The following is a 17,882-nucleotide window of genomic DNA, read 5'->3' as shown; positions in this document are numbered from 1 at the left end:
ATGCTGAAAGCAGCTCTGATTTACTGAGCACTATATTGAACACTTCCCTTGTATTTTCTTATTTAATTTTCATTATCATCCTGTAAGGTGGGTATTGATGCAGGAAACACCCAAAGAAGATGGAAGGAATACACAGTCAGTATACCAAAAAGAAATGGCTCATGTTCAACCATTTCAGCAGGTAGCATATGATCAAGAACTGATGGTACTGAAGGAAGAAGTCCAAGCTGCCCTGAAGGCATTGGCAAAAAACAAGGCTCCAGGAATTGACAGAACACCAACTGAGATGTTTCAACAAACAGATGCAGTGCTCAAAGCGCTCACTTGTCTATACCAAGAAATTTGAAAGACAGCTACCTAACCAACTGACTGGAAGAGATCCATATCTGTGCCCATTCCAAAGAAAGGTGATCCAGTTGAATGCGGAAATTATCGAACAATATCATTACTATTAAACACAAGTAAAATTTTGCTGAAGACCATTCAAAAACACTTGCAGCAGTACATCAGCATGCAGCTGTCAGCAATTCAAGCCAAATTCAGTAGAGGACATGGAACAAGGCATATCATTGTTGATGTCAGAGGGATCTTGGCTGAAAGCAGAGAATACCATAAGTATGTTTACCTGTGTTTTATTGATTATGTGAAGGCATTTGACTCTGTGGATCATAAAAAATTGTGGATAACATTGTGAAGAATAGGATTCCAGAACACTTCATTGTGTTCATGATGAATCTGTGCTTAGACAAAGAGGCAGTTGTTCAAACAGAATGAGGAGATACTGCGTGGTTTAAAGTCAGGAAAGGTGTGTGTCAGGGTTGTGTCCTTTCACCATACTTATTCAGTCTGTATGCTGAACAAATAATCTGAGAAACTGGACTATATATGAAGAAGAATGGAGCATCAGGATTAGAGGAAGACTCATTAACAACCTGTGTTACGCAGACGACAACAGCCTTGCTTGCTGAAAGTGAAGAGGACTTGAGGCATTTACTGATGAAGATCAAAGACCACAGCCTTCAGTATGGATTACACCTCAACATAAAGAAAACAAAAATCCTCACAACTGGACCAATAAGCAACATCATGATAAATGGAGAAAAGTTTGAAGTTGTCAAGGATTTCATTTTACTTCTATCCACAATGAACACCCATGGAAGCAGCAGTCCAGAAATCAAAAGAGGCACTGTTTTGGCAAATCTGCTGCAAAAGACCTCTTTAAAGTGTTGAAAAGATGTTACCTTGAGGACTTTCTTAGGCTGGGTTCTCTAGAGAAGCAAAACCAGTAAAGTGTATAAATATATAGAGAGATTTATATCAAAGAAACGGCTCCTGTGATTGTAGAGGATGGAATGTCCCAAGCCCGTGGGTTAGGATAGAGGCTTTTCCCAATTCACATAGCTTCTGGGGCTGGCGAACCCAAGATCAGCAGGTTGGAAAGCAGGGCACTTGCTCACAGGCTGTGAATATTGCAAATCACAAGAATGGCAGGCAAGACCGCGAGGCTTCTCCTGATTCACATAGCTGCAGGGGCTGGTGAACCCAAGATCCGCAGGTCGGAGAGCAGGGCTCTGTTCAAAGGCTGCGAATCCCGAGATCAGCAGATAAGCTGATAGCTCCAATTCCAAGAACCAGAGGTCAGACAAACAGGAGGCAGCCACAGGATCCAGAGTGAGCAAAAAGCCAGAATATTTGCAGGCCACACGTCCAAGGAAACTCCCTTTCAACTGATTGGTTACTCACAACAGATCCCATCATGGGAGTGATTATATACAAACACTGAGGATCATGGCCCAGACAAGTTGACACACAATCTTAACCATCACTGTCCGCCCCTTGTCAACTTGGTGCATGTATGCATCTCTTTAAACCATACATAATCTCTGAATAAAGACAATTATAAAGTCATACTTGTGCCTTACATGATACAACTAACACTTGTACAACTAAAAATGCCCTAGCCCCATTTACATCTTATATTTCATAGGTGAAGAAAACAAAAATATTTGACGCACACATACAAAGCGGAAATACTCATAACAATTACATTCCTCATTTCTGCAACTGATCACATGGTTGTAACTAGTAATACGAACTACCTTCTTCTACCACCCATTCAGTATTCCCCTTGCCCTCAGCAAGCACCTTAGCTGGTTGTGGTTCTTTGCCTAGTGGGGTGACTCAAACCTTCATTCCTGAAGGGTCTAGGCCCTTAGTAATCATGTCTGAATTGGGTTGCTGTAGTTTGCCACTGACTTTAATCGCAAGACATGGTGGTACTAAGAGATGTCCTAAGGGGTCTCCTGCATTCCAGACATACTCTTCTTTACCTCCATTGTGTAATATCAATGCAATTTCTTCTTGGTAATCAGGATCAATCACACCAGCCTGTATGGTAACTCCCTTCATTGTTGATCCAGGGGCATAAGAAGCCCAAAGTGGCCATGTGGCATTATTAGCTTCCAGTTCAATGGAATCGGTCATGTCTCCCCAGGTGGGAGCATTCCTCCCTTTAAAAGTAAGACCTCTAGACATGCAGAGCATAAGGTCACAGGGACAGGAAGCAAAAATCTTGCAAGTGGGTCACTAGGGCTAATAGTGAGTGGTGCCACTCACGTTTCCACCCCTTGATTCCTGGATCCATGAATCTTGGCTATGGGAGAAACAGCATCATATATTGGATGCTGGTTTAGATTATATACAGCCTCCTGGAGAACATTGCCCCAACCCTGCAAAATATTACCACCTAGCTGGTGCCATAATTGTGTCTTTAGAAGGCCATTCCATTGTTCTATCAAGCCAGCTCCTTCAGGATAATGGGGACCATGGTAAGACCAGTGAATTCCATGAGCATTGGCCCACTGCCACACTTCATTTGCTGTGAAGCGAGTCCCTTGATCTGAGGTAATGCTGTGTGGTATACCATGATGGTGGATGAGGCATTGTGTAAGTTCACAGATGGTAGTTTTGGCAGAAGCATTACATGCAGGGAAGGCAAATCCATATCAAGAGTAAGTGTCTGTTCCAGTAAGGACAAAGCACTGCCGTTTCCATGATGGAAGTGGTCCAGTGTAATCAATTTGCCACCAGGTTGCTGACTGATCACCTCTCAGGATGGTACCGCATTGGAAACTCAGTGTTGGTCTCTGCTGCTGGCAGACTGGGCACTCAGCAGTGGCTGTAGCCAAGTTAGCCTTGGTGAGTGGAAGTCCAATGTTGCTGGGCCCATGCATAACCCCCATCCCTGCCACCATGGCCACTTTGTTCATGAGTCCATTGAGCAACGATGAAAGTAGCTGGGAAAAGATGATGACTGTTTTCTACAGAATGTGTCATCCTGTCTGCTTGATTGTTAAAATCATCCTCTGCTGAGGTTACCCTTTGGTGAGCATTCACATCGGATGCAAATATCTTCACTTCTTTGGCCCATTCAGAGAATTCTATCCACATACCTCTTCCCCATAAAACCTTGTCTCCAATTTTCTAATCATGTTCTTCCCAAGTCCCTCATCATCCAGCCAAACCATTGGCTGCAGCCCATGAATCAGTATACAGTTGTACATCTGGCCATTTCTCCTTCCAACCAAAGTAAACAATGAGCTGCACTGCTCCAAGTTCCACTCATTGGGAGGATTCCTCTTCACCACTCTCCTTCAGGGAGTTACCAGAAAGGGGATGTAGTACTGCTGCTGTCCACTTTCAAGTAATGCTGCTGCTGTCCACTTTCAAGTAATGCCTGCATATCGCACAGAACCATCTGTGAACCAGGCATGAGTTTTCTCTTCTTCAGTCAACTGATAATAAGGAACTCCCCACAAGACCATAGGTACAGACTGGGAGATGGAAGGAAATGTGACAGGAGTGGAGGCCCTGGGCATTTGGGCCACTTCCTCATGCAATTTACTTGTGCCTTCAGGTTCTGCTTGGGCCCGATCTCATATATACCACTTCTAGTTAATGATGGACTGCTGCTGTGCACATCCAACTTTATGGCTCTGTGGGTCAGACAACACCCAGATCACGATGGGCAGCTCAGGCCACATGGTGACTTGGTCTCCCGTGGTTAAGCATTCATTCTTTACTAAGACCCAGTAACAATGCAAAAGCTGTTTCTCAAAAGGAAAGTAGTTATCTGCAGCAGATGGCAGGACTTTGCTCCAAAATTCTAAGTGTCTGATCTGTAATTCACCAATAGGGGCCTGACAAAATCGCTAAACCGCATTTCTATCTGCCACTGACACTTCAAGCACCATTGGATCCACTGGATCATATGGTCCAAGTAGCAGAGTGGCTTGCACAGCAGCCTGAACCTGTTGCAGGGCCTTCTTTTGTTCTAGGCCCTGCTCAAAACTAGCAGCTTTTCGAGTCACTTGATAAATAGGCCCAAGTAACACACCCAAATGAGGAATATGTTGCCTCACTAGAATCCAAAGGGCCCCACTAAGCATTTTGCCTCCTTTTTAGCTGTGAGAGTAGCCAGATGCAATAACTTATCCTTCACTTTAGAAGGAATATCTCGACGTGCCCCCCCACCACTGAACCCCTAGAAATTTCACTGAGGTGGAAACTGAGGTGGAAGGTGCCTGAATTTTTATGGGATTAATTTTCCACCCTGTAACACACAAATGTTTTACTAAAAAGTCCAGAGTCATTGACACTTCTTTCTTACTAGGTCCAATCAGCATAATATCATCAATGTAATGGACCAGTGTAATGTCTTGTGGAAGGGAAAGGTGATCAAGGTCCCTGCACACTAAATTATGACATAGGGCTACCTCGAGGTAGCTCTGAGGTAGGCAAGTGAAGGAGTATTGCTGGCCTTGCCAGCTAAGACAAACTGCTTCCAATGGACCTTCGAAACAGGTATGGAGAAAAGGCATTAGCCAGATCATTACTTGCATACCAGGTACCAGGAGATATAATAATTTGCTCAAGCAATAAAACTACATCTGAAACAGCACCTGCAATTGGAGTTACCACCTGGTTAGGTTTTTGATAATCTACTGTCATTCACCAGGATCCATCTGTCTTCTGCACAGGCCAAATAGGCAAGTTGAATGGAGATGTCGTGGGAATCACCACCCCTGCATCCTTCAAGTCCTTGGTGGTGACAGTAATCTCTTGAATCCCTCCAGGAATTCGGTATTGCTTTTGGTTTACTGTTTTCCTAGGTAGGGGCAGTTCTAATGTCTTCCACTTGGCTTTTCCTACCATAATAGCCCTTACCCTATTTGTCAGGGATCCAATGTGGGGGTTCTGCCAGTTGCTGAGTGTATCTATTCCAATTATGCATTCTGGAACTGGGGAAATCACTACAGGATGGGCTCAGAGACCAGTTGGACCCACTATGAGACAGACATGAGCCATGACTCCATTAATAACCTGACCTCCATATGCCCCTGCTCAGACTGGTGGGCCACAGTGATGTTTTGGTTCTCCTGGAATTAGTGTCAGTTCAAAGCCAGTATCCAGTAATCCCCAAAAAGCCTGATTATTTCCTTTTCCCCAGTGAGCAGTAACTCTTGTAAAAGGCCCTACATCCCTTTGGGGAAGGATGGGAGAGAGATTAACAGTAATAAATTTTAGCAGTGTGTTGGAGTCCTTCCTCAAGGGGACCTGGCCTCCCCTTCATTCAAGGAATTGTGGGTCTGTAAACTTGCTCAAATCTGGGAATGGATCGAGAGACTGTGACTGTCTATTCTGGCAATTCGAATTAGACTGCTGTTCACCTGACCTAGAATTCATCCATTTGTACAGATCAATTAAATAGTAGATTTCTTATCTATTTCACTCCTGGGAACACCATGACTAAGTAGCCAAGGCCATAAGTCCATACAAGTCAGACTATTCTGATTACTGCTTTGACTTTGCTGTCCATTACTGTAACCACACCCACCTTGTCTTTGTTGATTGAATGCCGCCGCTTGGCCCCTACCACCACAGGGTCCAATCAGCCCCGTTGTAGTTAGGTGTCTTAATTCAGTTAGGGCAGTTCCCACTGTCAAATCTGATTTACATAAAATAGCAATCACAGCAGTCTTCAAGAATACTGGAGCTCCCTTCACAAATTTGTTCCTCACAGTTATGGTAAAAGGTGTGTCCTCTGGGCACTCAATGTGTGGGTCTGTGGGTCTAACCTGTTAAATCCACTCTAGCATGCCAATTTCCCTAAGCCTTTGGATACCTTCTTCTATAGTATACCAAGGCAGGTCTGGTACTTTTCAACTTGATTTAGTGTAGGCCACTGAGTAATACATGCTTCAGCAACCCAACCAAATAAACTGTTAGATCCTTTCCTAATTTCTCAAGCTGAAACACTGAATGAAGAATCTGTGCTTAGTGGACTCATATCAATAAAATCAGACTGATCTATCTTTATATTCCTTGCACCATTATCCCATGCCCTTAATCGCCATTCCCACACATATTCCCCAGGTTTCTGTTTGTACAGATTAGAAGTCAAGCAGTTCTTTTAGAGTGTAGCGTACCTCCTCCTGGGTCACATTTTGAACTTCACCTTTTAGGGCTCCCTAGGAGTTATTTTTTTTTTTTTTTTTAGGAGTTAGGTCTTGAAGTCAGAATTGGTAGTGTAGAATTCTTTTGAGGACATTCAGCATCATCTTGTAAAGCATCTGCCCCAGGCCATGCCCCAGGCAATGACTCAGGCAAGGGCTCTTTATAGGCAGCTAGGCTAGGGCCAATCTCATTAGATGGGAGTGGAGAGGCTAATGGTTTTTCTGGTCAGGGTAGTTTAGCAAACATGAAGTAACCTTTTCGGATGGGAGTGGTTCTGTTGGCAGGAGTAATTCAACAGAATTTAGGGGCTCAGTGTCTCCAGCTTCTTGATTATCTGCCCATATGTCCCCATCCCAAGTTTCAGGATCCCATTTCTTCCCAATCAATGCCCTTACTTTAACTTGGCAATTGAGCCAGAATTGTAATTCAGCCATCTTACAATAAGACTCTGGGTTTGATTTTCGGCAATTTCAGCTCCGTTACTACAAGTAATAAGGCTTTCTTTCAAAGCACGAGTGGAAACTTTGAGATTATTTATGCAGCACTTGAGCTTTGACTCTGAAGACATGGGTGCATCTCTTTCACCAGTTTGTCTAGCCAAAGTAGGAACAACAACCAGCTTTCTTATACTTCTCATGCTGACAAAACTGTAGAAATATATCACACATGTGTTCACCCAGAGCCTCGCCTTTCAACAATACTTGATCTATTGGTGGTGATATTTTTGTATTTGTATTGCCACCTCATGCCATGGATTAGCAGTGTCCTTTTTACTGCTGGAAGCAGAGTCATCAATACCTTTAAGACTAGCCAGACTTGAGAAACAGTTTAGAAAACTTATTTTTACAGTGTTGTTTCTCTAGAGCTACTCTTGGTACCAAATGTTTTAGGCTGAGTTCTCTAGAGAAGTAAAACCAGTAAAGTGTATAAATGTATATATAGAGAGATTTATATCAAAGGAATGGCTTATGGGGAAGCGGGGCCAAGATGGCAGAGTAGTCAGATGCTTCCGGTGAACCCTCTTACAACAAAGACCTGAAAAAACAAGTGAAACAATTATATTTATGACAGGCTAGGAGCCCTGAGGAAACCCTGGTGGCGTAGTGGTTAAGTGGTACAGCTACTAACCAAAAGGCCGGCAGTTTGAATCTGCCAGACACTCCTTGGAAACACTACAGGACAGTTCTACTCTGTCCTATAGGGTCGCTATGAGTCAGAATCAACTCGAAGGCAGTGGGTTTGGTTTTTAGTTTAAGAGCCCTGAACATCAAAGGCAAAGTTAGAAAATGGACTGAGTGGCAGGGGGAGGGAGAGACGATTCAGGAGCGGAGAGGAGTTGCTGGACCTAAATCACTGGGAACCCTCAGACTGTGGTAGGCTGGTGGGACTGTTTGGCTGCAGTTTCCTCAGGGAGAAAGAGCCAGCGGCACAGCCTACTCACACCTCTAGAACCAGAGAAGAACTGCACTCTCAGCAAAAGCTAAGTACTTGCGTATATTTTACTGCACCCTCAGCCCCCAAGCCAGCTTCAGTGGCTGTCAGCTTCCCTGGGCCTGAGATAGGTCCTGTTGTGTGCTCTAAGCCATTCTCCCAGCCTTAGAGAAGGAATAAATTCACAATTGGGGAAAAGACAATCTGCCAACTCCACTAACCTGGGGAGCTCAGGACAGAAGCGGCTCCTGTCGAGGCATTAACTGTCCATGGACTTTGAATGCCTTTCCCCCCCTGCGTGGACCTGCGTGGGCCTATTTCAGGAGAATAGGCCTTTATTGGCAAACTGCAACTGTTTCAGCTGTGTGGTGAGGAGGTGGGTGTTAGATGTTTGACACTGCTTTGCCTATTAAACAGGGCCCTCACCTACCCACATCAGGGGCGTAAGGACTGGTAGCTTCACTCAGGTCACCCAGCCACCCGCGACGGGGGTCCAAGGATAACTGATTGGCTACTCACAGCAGATCCCATCATGGGAGTAATTACACATAAACACTGAGAACCATGGCCGAGCCAAGTTGACACACAATCTTAACCATCACAAGGACTAAGGCATACCTGACCCAACCATGGTGTTTTTAATCGTCTCATATGTACGTGAAAACTAGACAATGGATAAGAAAGACTGAAGAAGAATTGACACCTTTGAACTGTGGTGTTTGTGAAGAATATTTAATATACCGTGGACCGCCAAAAGAACAAACAAATCTGTCTTAGAAAAAGTACAACCAGAATGCTCCTTAGAAGCAAGGATGGTGAGACTACATCTCACATACTTCGGACCAGTCCCTAGAGAAGGATATCGTACTTGATGAAGTAGAGGGTCATCAAAAAAGAGGAAGACCTTCAACAAGATGGATTGACACAGTGGCTGCAACAATGGACTCAAGAATAACAATTGTGATGATGGTAAACTACCGGGAGTATATCTTTCTGTTGTACATTGGGTCGCTATGAGTCGGAACCAACTCGACAGCACCTAACAACAACAACAAAATAAAAATAATGTTAATACCTGCTTCATAGGGTTGTTATGAGGATTCAGTGGCTTAATGGATGATCCAGAGTCCCTAGGGGGTACAAATAGTAAATGCATCTGGCTTCTAACTGAAAGGTTGGAGGTTCGAGTCCACCCAGAGTCACCTTGGAAGTAAGGCCTGGTGATCTACTTGCAAAAGATCAGCATTGAAAACCCTTTGGAAGATTGAGAGCCAACTCAAGGGCAACCGGCCTTTTAAAGATGAGCCTAGAAAGGCAGCTTGGGGCCATTTTGAGGGAAGCCTAAAATTTTAGGATGAGAGCTTTGTAATTGACTCTGTGGATGAAAAAGCTTCAGTCTAAATTTTAGAGCATGAATGTAATATTATTGTCAACTGGCCCTGCCAAAAGTTGGAACCTCTTTACTTTCTCCCTTCTCTTCACAACCTTTGCCCAGGGCACTATCTTCTTCTGGGAGCCCCCGGCTCAGCCTTGGGACAGGGTGCCACTTCCCACTGGAGTTGCCTGGCAACCGGTTTCCTGCTGATCTTACCTAGCTCCGTTTCAGAGCAAATGTAGGTCAACCTACAATAAAACTGGCCCATTTGTCTAAGTCCAAGTCTTGGTTACCACCACGGAAACAGTGAAAAACTCATTGTCAACCAAAGCATTTAGGTTGGTGGCTACCTGTTTGTGTATCCTAATGGATCCAGTCTGGGATTTCATTCATCTCTGTGCCAATAAAGATTGGGATTGAGTTACACTGTGCACCCATTTAACTATTCCTGGCACCCACCAGGCATGAGTCACAGTGTGTAATCTTCTTATGGAAAATGGCAGGGAGAGACGACTCATTAAACTTTAATGAGCACACATCTCCTTTGCCATGCTATCAAAATATTTTGATAAGGAAAGTATATTTTATTAAAACCAGACATAGAATTTTCCTCTGCCTTCCTGTGTGTTGATTGTTATAAGATGCTTTAAGTTAGGAAAGATCTTTCAGCAAATTTCTTATGAACGGCTGTTTTTTGAGAGGATTGGGGCAACAGAGGGAATTCAAACTAGGGACTGGTTTGTCTGGAACCCGTAGCCCTAAATGCAGAAACAGAGTTCTGGTGGTTTTCTCTCATTCACGGTTAGCAGTGAAGGTTTTATAGCTTTCATGCCCTCGTGCAAGCAAGGGAGCCCTGGTGGCACAATGGTTAAGAGCTACAGCTGCTAACCAAAATATCAGCAGTTCAAATCCACCAGCTGCTCCTTGGAAACCCTGTGGGGCAGTTCCATTCTGTCCTACAGGGTCGCTATGCAATGTTTTTGGTTTTTTGGTTTTCATGCAAGCAAGGAAACCAGAGGTGTGCACACAGCCCCTTTTGTTAGGCGAAATAGCACAGTGGCTTAGAGATGCTGGAGTCAGACCACCCAAGTCCACAATCCTACCTGAGATGCCTTGGGCTAATTACTTCACCACCTCATATGTAAAATGGGGCCAATAATGGTACTGACCTCATTGGGTTGCTGGGAGGGATAATTGAAGCAACCCACACAAAGAGCTTAGCACAGTGCTCTTACCATAGTAAGTACTCAGTAAAGGCCAACTCTTACTATTAGCTTCTGCCACTCATGCCTACTTATGACTTTTCTCTTCTCCTGTCCTTTTGCTTTCTGGCGCATGCGTGCACACCCACATACACGACACATTCGCTTTCTCTCTGAGCTTCAGTGTCCTCTTGGCAAAGTAGATAATACTAATGATTGTAATACTACTCTAACTATGAAATAATTACAATAATACATAAAACACAAAGTCGTAAGAACAAACATCTGTAATAACGTATGTAAAAATGCTTGGCCTAGTCCCAGGACCTGGTAAAAGACCTGTTGCAGTCAAGTCAACTCTGACTCATGGCAACCCCGTGTGTGTTAGAGTAGAATTCTGCTCCATGGAGTTTTCGATGGCTGACTTTGGGAAATAGATGGCAGGCCTTTCTTTTGAGGCACCACTGGGTGGACTCAAACCTCCAACTGTTCAGTTAGCAGCTGAGCACTTTAACTGTTTATACCACCCAGGGACTCCCCAGGATCCAGTAGTTACAAATAGATATCCGCTCCCTCCCTCTCTAGTCCCATCTCTGCCTGGGAATCCAGCAGTCACAACCTGAGACGTGCTTCGGGCAGTGTCCGGCCCTCTGACCTCAGGCAAACGTGACCCTGGCCTGGTGTTGCAGTATCTCTCGAACGTGATCAGCACATGTTGAGAGTACGCATGGTTCTCAGCGGAACCTTCATCAGAGGGAGGCCTGTCTGAAGAGCCTGGTGTAAGGCTGTGGGGAGACAGGGGAGGGATTCATATGGTACTCAGGTGACTTTCATTCAGTATCTGGGGAAGAACTAGCCCCTGCAAGTGCCACTCTAAAACAGCTCAGGTGCCCTCACAGCTGAAATCAGGCGCACCCTTTAGTACCATCATGCGGGAAAAGCCCTGCATCCTCTGCAGGGCATCATCAAACACTGATAGAACTAATCCGTCATATATAAACTAGGGACAATTTCAGTAGGAGGAAATACAACCGCTCTACATATATGCAATCAAAAATTACAACTGTGGTTTTTTTTTTTTTAACTTTGATGAGAACAATTGACTGTTTCCAAGGTTTTTTATTAGCATTCATTTGTTCCTTATTATTTGTTCTGTTGGCTAAAAGAACATTCCAGTATTTACCCTTTGTTTAGTCACTCATTCATTCATTCACTTATTAATTCATTCAACAAATGGTTCTTTGGTGGCCATGCTGTGTAGTACATAAGTTGCAGCCATGCCAAGAATGGAGAAAATTCTATTCAATAAAAACTCAGCATTGAGAAACATTTCCCCTCTCAAGATCTTCAGCCAAGCACATTTCTCTTTCCTGACCTCTCTGTTGATCTCCGTGACTCCATGGCAAGCTCTGGTCACACCCTTTCCCTACCCCATCTCCACAGCCCTTCAGGATGAGGTCCCTCACTCAGGGGCTTTCAGACTGGGGTACAGGAGGCCAGGTAAGAGACTTCTCCACTTCCTCTTTAAAAAGTGTCGGTGGAAGGGATCAATTTCTCCCATATGGTCCTTTTCTCCAGTACCCAAGAAACCAAATCCACAGAACAAGGCCAGGGGCCGACTGTAGAACAGACCATCTATTGCCCACATGCAAGTTGAAATTGAAGAAAATTAGAATGAGTCCACAAGAGCCAAAGTACAACCTTGAGTATATCCCACCTGAATTTAGAGACCATCTCAAGAATAGATTTGACACATTAATGACTGAAGACCAGATGAGCCGTGGAATGACATTGAGGACAGCATACATGAAGAAAGTAAGAGATCATTAAAAAGACAGAAAAGAAAGAAAAGACCAACACAGTGGCTGCACCATTGGGCTCAGGACCAGCCAAGGTTTCATTCCGTTGTACATGGGGTCACTATAAGTCAGAATCGACTTAAAGACACCTAACAACAGCAACATTTTTTTTTTTTAATCTTAAGAAGAGATACACACAAAAAGAAAACCATCAAGAATAACCAATCCCATCAACCTTTCTGTATAATCCCACTATATTTGGGTTACTGGTCATCTTAAAGAATGATCTCTCTGTTTCACCCTAAATAGAAAATGCTATTATCATGAATTAATATATATCTAGGCCCCCAGGATACCCCGTCACATTTCACTCTGGCATATGATGCTGATGCCTCCCTGAAAAAGTCAAAAAGAAAGAGTTGAGAGGTATGTATTTTCAAATTTAGTTCAGGGTGAACTTCTAATCATTGTCCTCAACTGGTGGTTTAGTGAGAACATAAGGAGGTAATGCATAAATTATTCTTTAATGGATTTCAGAAAATAAACTATTTCCAGCAGGAAGTGTTACTATTTTTGCTTCTCTGCTGTCAGAGATCACAGAGTAGGGAGTGTTTAAAGATTCATGTTTTGCAGTCAGAAAGACCTAGATTTATGTCCGGGTTCTGCCAACTTACTAGCTCTATAACTTCGGCATTTTATTTCTCTTCTAAAATTTAGTTTCCACGTCAATAGGGCTATAGAGAGGATTACGTAAGACAATGTAAGTAAAATGATAAATACACTGCTTGAATTACTAAGTAATTGCTAAATGTATGTACGTTATTATTATGATCATCATCATTATTATTATTCAGTATTAAGAGTCTGTATAAACCAGATGCTATCGCGTCAACTCCAACTCATAGTGACCCCACGTGTGTCAGAGTAGAACTGTGCACTATAGGGTTTTCAATAACTGATTTTTCAGAAGTAGATGGCCAGGCCTTTCTTCCAAGACACCTCTGGGTAGACTCAAACCTCCAATCTTTCAATTAGCAGCTGAGTATGCTGTTTGTACCACAGTATAAGGTCTTATTAAGCAAGGACTCTGGCATTCAAGTATCACTTGTCCAACTTACTGTGTGAACTTGAATGAGTTATTTAACTTCTTTGTGCCTTCGTTTCCTCTTCTATGAAATGAAGACTTATACCATCTACCTCATAGGGTTGTGAACATGTGTATGTAAATCACTTAACGGCACTGTCCAATGTGGTAGCCGTTAGCATCATATGGCTATTGAGCACTTGAAATGTGAATGATGCAACTGAGGAAGTGAATTTTTACTTTGATTTAATTCTAATTAATTTTTATTTAAAGAGCCATGTGTGGCTTGTGACTACCATATTGGACAGCACAGACTTAGAACATTGCCTGACCATAGTAAAACCATTAGCATTATTTATTAAATGCTAACCTAAAGGTTAGTTGGTAGTTGGAAGCAGCAGTAGTACTGGTGCAGGTGATCCTAGTTCACAATCAATTGCTTGTTACTAGCATGGGCCATAGACTGAGCAGCAGAAAAAAGTTCAGTTTCTAATAATACATGTAACACATGATTGAAAACACTTAAAATAAGGACTGTTGTATGAACTAAGGAATCAGGTGAATCACACTGCCAACTAAATTCTTTCTTATTTTTCCTCAAATGTTTTCCTTCATTTCAGCTTCAATTTTGAACACAGTTACACGTATTGGAAGGTATATACTCAGTGGAAAATACCTTGTGATTTCCTAACAAGTCACTTATTCCAAAAAGTGTGCATAAGTGTGTGTGTTTTAGGAACTTTCTTGTTTACTAAAGAATCAGAGTATTTGCTCATTATCATGAAACAGCATGTCAATATTTGTGAATGGTGTTTAACTTGGAAAAGCGTGATATTATGTGTCAATTTTTAAAAAGCAGATTTTTAAACAGATTATTAAAAAGAAAAAAAAAGTGCCATCAAATGTATGGGAAAAAATTGGGATGCTACTGAGTATGGCTTATGCTTTGTCCTTTTTTCTGACCTGACTAATGGATAATCTTCTTGATCTAACCTCGGCATTGCCTAAAGGCTCTCTTTACTCAGGGTTTTATGAGAGCAAGAAAATCGAAAGTATAACTATGCTGATATGGGATTATTTCTATAGTATGATAAAAGTAGGAGCTGTGCAGATTCCTAAGAGAATTAGATGCAAACAGACATTTCCCCCCGAAATCACCACAATGCTCGGCATTTCACAGATACCCCAGCACAGTGCATTACTTAAATCAATACACATGAAAAAACTGTGTAAGCTTCCTTTTCCTCAGAAGTGGGGGAAGGAAAAGGAATAGCTGCATTTAAATTTCCCAAGCAGAGAACGGAAAATCTGGTGACACGGTGGTTAAGTGCTACTGCTGCTAACCAAAAGGTCGGCAGTTCAAATCCCCCAGGAGCTCCTTGGAAAACTCTTTGGGGCAGTTCTACTCTGTCCTACACAGTCTCTATGAGAACGAATTGGCTCAAAGCCCTAAAAGGAAAACACCACAACCTGAAACCCCCCTTTCATCTGTCCACCCTCCCCAGCTTTCTTCCCCCTTCAGGATCAGGGAAGCCTGGGCAGTATTTACAAGCCAGTGCCAGGAGCTAATTACAGAGATGATATCTGGAAGCAAACTGATTAGGCATGACCAAACTGAAACATGTTGCCTTCAAGCCAATTCCAACTCACAGCGACCGAGGACAGAGTAAAACTGCCATAGGTTTTCCAAGGAGCAGCTGGTGCATTCTAACTGCCGACCTTTTAGTTAGCAGCCATAACTCTTAACCACTGTGCCACCAGGGCTCCAATTAGGCATGACACTTGAAACTATCCTAGAAAATTTAATCTTCTAAACATGTTTATATCTAAAGCCTATTCCTGAAGGCTTACACCCATGGGCCAGCTTTTCAAATACAAAAATATCTGATTCACTGTCATCAGTGACCTGGAAGGGGGCACTTTGCTTTCCACACCATAGCAGTCTATGTAGAGCTAGCCCACCAGTATGGAAAGGGTTCTTAACCTGGAGTGCATGAGGTCCTAAAGGCCAGGGATAGTCTTCAAGGGTCAGTGAATGAATCCCCTCGTTCTATATTTGTCACTGTGTGGAGGAAGGATCGATAGCTATTACCAGATTTTTCTTAGGGAGCTGTAACCCCTGACTTGTTGTAATAGGGCATCATAGAGAAGACAGAAGGCTCCAAAACATTTTCCCCAGAAAGAATTAAAGTGAGCATAGCAAATGCGTTTGCCAATAGTATATCTGTACTAGTCTGACTTTCTCCAGTTTACAGAGCTTTTTTAAAATGTTATCCTCATCTTGTATTTTTTTAAATCCAAAGGTGTGTAAAAAAAAATTTTTTTTTTCAATTTAGAAAAAATATATTGGGCACACTTGGGAACTGAACCAAGGTACCATGTAAAGTATCCTAATTATGTACTATTCTATACTTCCAACGTTTAAATTGATAGAGCGACAGGACATCTTAGAATAAAGTGACAATTTCCGTCTGTCTTCCAAATGTTTTGTCTATACCAGTGATTTTCAATCTGGGACAGATTTGCCCCCCAGGGGACATTTCATAATAGCTGGAGATACTTTTGATTGTCACAACTGGGTGCTACTGGCATCAAGTGAGTAGAGGCCAGGGATGCTGCTAAATATCCTACAATACACGGGGCGGGCACTTCCCCGTAACATAGAATGATCTGTCCCAAAATGTCAATAGTGCCAAGGCTGAGAAACCCTATTGGTTCCATCACAGCCTTCAAATTAGGCCAATCCACCCATACCCCATGTCCCAACCAGCCCATACAAGTAACTTGTGGTTCATGTCCCAGTTTGGCAATTATTCAGCCAGTCTCCTCCCCACTGAACCTTATTTATGCTCAGTCTCATCATCGTGGCTCCAAACTCCGACACTCCCCACCAATTGAAATCTTCCTTCCCCCCGCAGCTGGCATTTTGGACCTCATTACAAAATGTTTTTTGGTTGTTTTGTTGTTGGTTTCTCCAGCTCTTCTGGCCTCAGCGTCTTAGAGCTCAGGTTCTGTAGTTAGACTTGAACTTGAGTTCCAGCCAGGTCACTTAGTAGTTTCGAGTCAGTGTGCAAGTGACTTATTTCCCTTACAAATGAGAAAACCACAGTTTTCTCATTTGTAAGTTGACACAAATGGTTGGGGCCCAGAGGACCTGTTCCCAAGTTACTTAACCCAGCCAAACCAAACCTGTTGCCATCCGGTTGATTCCAACTCATAGCAACTCTGTTACTTAGAGCTTATAAGATCCATCCGTAGTGTTGCTGTGAGGTTTACTCCAGGCAGTATGTGGACGGAGGTTCTCAGCTCTGGTTGGGCCTTAGAAATCAGCAGGGTGCTTAAACTGATCACAGGCTCCACCTCCTGAGATTCTGATTGTTGTGTGGAGTGAGTTTAGACAACAGTAGTGTTAAAAGTTCTCCTGGTGATTCTGTTGTGCATGTCAGGTTGAGAACCGCTGGTCCAAGCGTTGAACACCATGCCTCGTACACAATACATACTGTGGTCACCATTGCGGTCACTGTCTGCTCCAGCCCTAAACCCCCTGGACTCCAGCTCTTCACCCATCCCATCCCAAGAGACGGGAATTTACATAGTAACAAACACAGGGAATTGGCTGAAATTTTCATTTAGAAATTCCATAGACACAGATGTAAGTCACAAGCCATGGCGTGAAGAGTAAAGCCGTGAGATTTTATTCTTGACTCAGAATCAGTAAACAAGAGTCCTCTTCTCCGGGAAAGGTCCTTTCTGTTTACCTTCATTCATCAGAAATGCTTATTTCTGACTCTATTTCCTACTTCATACACTGGTTAAAGAACAAGGTATAATAATGGCTAGGTTGCTTTACAGAAAACTCAAACAACCAGTAAGTTCCACTTTTAAACAGTTAACTAATCAAGCAGATAATTATTGGGCAAATATGTATTAGGTGTTCGAGTTGAAAGTGGGCTATAATATAAGATGAACTAAACAAATTTCCATGAGCATTGCTACTCTAGAAAAGTATAAGCTGTAACAGACAGAGACTTCATCACATACCACAGAGTACATGAACCATTTTACATGAGTTATCTCAGCTTACCGCTTTCACATGAGGGAAGAGCAATTATTATTACCTTGTTCCCAAGTTACCTACAGCTTATACAAGTGCATTCGTTTGGCATGCACAGCCCCCAGACAAGTAAACGAATCCTCCTATAGCTGTCTGGTCATTTTCCAACACATTGTATTGGTGTTGGGAAGATATATAATTCCAAGTGTGCTGTACATAGACACAGCATAAGAGCTGATAATAATAATGGCATTGTACATAGATTATCCCGTAGGAATATCAGTCCAGTTTTAGAGGCAAGAAAACCGAAGCTTATAAAGGTTCAGTAACTTACCCAAGATCCCACTGCTAGTAAGTGTTAAAGCTGGCGTGGAACTGTGGCCATCACACTTCACGCTCTGCCAGATACCCTATAGTTTTC

At 42.9% G+C, this 17,882-nt stretch overlaps 1 protein-coding gene across 1 annotated transcript in view; it reads left to right on the top strand.

The window, feature by feature from the left end:
* Window positions 1–17,882, top strand: part of F13A1 (coagulation factor XIII A chain) — a 235,778-nt gene that overhangs the window by 206,462 nt on the left and 11,434 nt on the right. The window lies entirely within an intron of this gene.

The sequence above is a fragment of the Elephas maximus genome, chromosome 1 (genome assembly GCF_024166365.1).
Source record: "Elephas maximus indicus isolate mEleMax1 chromosome 1, mEleMax1 primary haplotype, whole genome shotgun sequence".
In the NCBI taxonomy this organism is placed as follows: domain Eukaryota; kingdom Metazoa; phylum Chordata; class Mammalia; order Proboscidea; family Elephantidae; genus Elephas; species Elephas maximus.
This window is presented reverse-complemented; position numbering and strand designations above follow the sequence as displayed.